The following is a 4,347-nucleotide window of genomic DNA, read 5'->3' on the forward strand; positions in this document are numbered from 1 at the left end:
CGGCATATGCGACTATTGGGCAACAAAAATATATACCTATATAATATATGGAATACAGTATTTTGTTTCTGCGAATTATTTTTCATGCAAGAGTATTTATAATAAACCCGGTAAGGAGTCGTTAAATAAAACAAAATTACTATGAAGACCATGGAAATACCTAGGGTGGGTTTATTTTTAGAAAATTTTAGTCTTGTTAGTTTTAACTTTTAACTGAGAAGATTTAAAACAATATGAGTGATACTAAAAAATAAAAACACTTTATTTTCTTATTTTAGAACGAATAAAAAAATTTGTTTGGAGGTAAGTATAAAAATGAATAAAGTAATTAAATATAATTATAAATTGTCGTTATTTTATTAATTTGTTTAGGTATTTATGCACTGTTTGATTGCACTATATTGTTGATATATTATTGATTTCAACTTAATTTTTAACCTTTTTAATTTTTTAAACTTATTATTTATATTTAATTATATTCAATATTAAATACAATTAAGTATTTTGTACCAGTCTATATTTTAGTTTTTTATTTCCATAAGTATTATATTATATTTTTTACGTTTTTAAGGAGAATCCAATTCGTGATCAACCAATCATTGTCACATATAACAATGATATTGGTAATATAGTTGATAAATCGTTTTTAAAAGATACCGATTCAAAACTTGTAAGTTCTTTTGTTCCTTACTATTTTTACATCGTTTATGATTGAAATACATTCTTATTCAATATAAATTCAATATAAAAAAAAGCAAATTAATTTATAAAAAAATTGAGTGCTAGTTCTTCCGTTCTAGGTGCTTACTACTCTGTGGGTTCCAGACACAAAGTATAACTTTCCTATACTTGAAAGTAATAAAAAACGTGGACTCAAATTCCAACATAAGTGGCTTCATGAATTTAAATGGCTTTGATATTAGGGAATCAAAAGTAGTGCTTTCTGTAAATACTGTGTTTTATTTGCTAAGAGTGGTGGTGTTGGTAATCAATCATTAGGAAACTTAGTAACTGAACTGTTTACAAATTGGAAAAAGCTAAAAAAGTTCCAATTTTTTTGTAATTTGTAATCATTTACTTTTCTAACAACTGATAAAATGCTTTCCAGATTTTTCGATATCATATGAACTGTAAATATCATTTGTCAGCAGTTCTCGATTTTGAGCATTTTCTGAAGGTTTTAAACGAAGAACCATTTATAATCGAACAAATTGATTGAAATAGTTGTTATTTTTTAATGTTCATACTCTAGAATAAATTTAAATAAATCAGAATTTACTTATATTCAATTTTATTAATATGTATTATGCTTTGTGCCATCTTCCAATTTATGAACTTATGAGTGTATTTTTAATTATTATATATTTCATTCCCCCTAGCAAAATTCCTAAATACGCCACTGTCGTAGAATATGTTTGCGTTTATATATCTGTATGATTCTATATTCTCTAATTAGGCAATTGTATATATTAACAGTTCTTAACCTGTGGTCCGCGGCTCTCTAAGGGTCTGCGGCAGCTTCAACACATAACATACATCAATACGTGGCATGAATACATAATTACAATATTGTTGAATTATTATTACTATTATTATATTTTCGTATATTTTTATTATATATTAGATAGATCTTATTTTTATACCATGTTCAAAAACATGTGTCTCCAGTATTAGACCAATAATTTCATAAAATTAATGAAAATAAAATTTAAATTAACTAAAAAATTTAATTGAATAAAAATAATTATAAATATTTATGTTTTTTTATGTCTAATAATGCAATTTACTACAGAAAGTAGTTATTATAATTTTGGTTTTAATAACATGAGATGTTTTGTAAAAAAAATGTATTCGAAAAAAAATTGTTAAGGGGGTCCGTAATTTGTAAAAATCTTTCATCAGGGATCCGTGATTTACAAAAGGTTAAGAATCGCTAGTATATACTATTCTACGATCAAAGGTGTGCACACGTGGGATGCCAAGTGTGCCTGGGCACCCCTCAACATTTTATAAATGGAAACCTACAATTTAAGCCTAAAAGTAAGGAACCCGTATTTTAACCAATGTTGTTCAGATTAAAGGTAATTAATACTAAAATATTTAACAAAATTTTTTTGCTATTTTGTAGTAATGGGCAACGATATTGATAATTCGATACGATATCGATATCGTAACACATTTTCGACACCGATATCATTCTATAATTGTATGATATATCGTGATAAAATTTTATTTTTAGATTCTAAGCTTCAGTTAATTGTATTGTGTGTGACGTGTAATAAACCATTAACTAATGACACTAATAAGTAATAATAATAAAGTAGTAATAAAGTTGGTACAAGTGAAATTCAAAGATGAGAAATAGATTATCTTTAAATTGAGTTAACAATCTTCTCTTTTTGAACTCTTATTATAAATCCACTAAAACATCAGACCATACTTTGGTAAGAAAATTATATACTTTTTAATTTTATAAAATACATATATTATAAAATTTAATTGAAAATTATTTATATACAATTATCATAAAATTTGTTTTCTAGGATGGAGCAATTGGGTTGGAAGATAAGAATAGAAACAAAGTAATTTTTTATGTTTATTTTAATAGTCATAAGTTAGACAAGATTTATAATAATATTTATTTAATTATCTGAATGCAATTTCTTATTTTTGAATAACCAATGTTTAATAAATAAGAAAGTAGTACGTATGGTAAAAGTCTACGATTTTGGTGTACCAATAATAAATATCAAATACGATATCGATATCGTTCAAATTACGATATCGTGATACAATATCGGGAAAATCGGAACGATATCGATACACAATATTATATCGTGGCCCAATACTACTATTTTGTAATAGAAAAAATAAAACTAAATTTTCTAAATTTTCATTCAAAAGCTATTTTTGATATTATTCCATCTACAGTTAGCTACAAAAGTATAAATCATAAATTAAATTGAATCTATTTGAGTAAAATATATGAGATTTAATGACAGCATATTCATTGGGCCAAATATACAACTACTTGTATATTAAATAAAAAATTAAAGTCATGTTTATTTAATTATTTATACACTATTATGTATTAAATATACCTACACATTTTGTTAAATAGAGCCCAAAAGTATTGTAGGCACCCCTTGAAATACAGGTCTGAGCAAGCCTATGTATACGATCCATAATTTAATATATTTCTATATATATGATTCATTATAAGTAGAGTGCGGATTTGTATGCACTTAAAAGTATCGAAATATGCCATATAATATGCAGTAAAATCATGAAAATATGCAAAAAATATGCAGTCAAAATCATGAAAATATGTAAAAAAAATATGCAGTTAAAATTATAAAAATATGCAAGAATTTTTTATTTATTTAAAATGTATAATTCAACTTATAATAATTAATTACTTAAATACTTAATACAAAAAAATGTAGGGAATTTTCTTTTAATATTTCTTTTAATTATTTTTAAAATTTTATTTATTATTAAAATGAATAATCATATGCATTTCAAGTTTATCTTTTTTGAAGCTGTGTCGTTTATCGGTTAACATATTTTTAAAGACTGAAAATGAACATTCGATGTCAATCGAAGTTATTGGGGCATATTTGAAGCAAGTGGTATGTCGATAACTGACTGACACAGTAAGAGCGATTAAGTTTACGTTGTAATCGATTATTTATTCTATAACTAAAAATATATATATATAAATTATTATTTAGTGACTATGAAATTTAGTTTTAATTTTTCTACTTGACAAAATAATATTTTATACATTTTTTTTAAATTTTCACTTCAATATGCAATAAATTTTGAATTTTGCCAAAATATGCAAAAATATGCAATAACCTCTAAATATGCAGAAATATGCAAAAAAAAAAAAAATTCACCATTAGCTTCAAATTATGATGATTCATGGAGATAACTGACAAAAATATTGAAAGGAAAAAATATGCAATTGCATAGAAATCCGCGCTCTAATTATAAGTATGTACTAAAATAAAATGTTCCATTTCGTTTGACATTTTCTTACGTTTCTCAGCATTTTAATTTATAAGCAATTACTATAAAAAGTAGTTAAATCTCAATTCACTATTACATATGCAATCTACTGTTAGAACAAAGATATTTTATAGCTGAAGGAATTTTATATTTTAAGTCATCATATTGGTGATAAGTTTAAATCATTATTAAAAAAAGTAGTTGAACCATGTATTTTTTAATTATCTGTTAATAATATGTACTAATGGATGACTTTATTCATTTCATGAGCGTAAAAAGCATATAGCTTACATCAAAAAAATGTCGACTAAAATCCATAGAATTTTATTTAGA

The sequence above is a fragment of the Sipha flava genome, unplaced genomic scaffold, assembly GCF_003268045.1.
Source record: "Sipha flava isolate LNK unplaced genomic scaffold, YSA_version1 84_pilon_pilon, whole genome shotgun sequence".
NCBI lineage: Eukaryota > Metazoa > Arthropoda > Insecta > Hemiptera > Aphididae > Sipha > Sipha flava.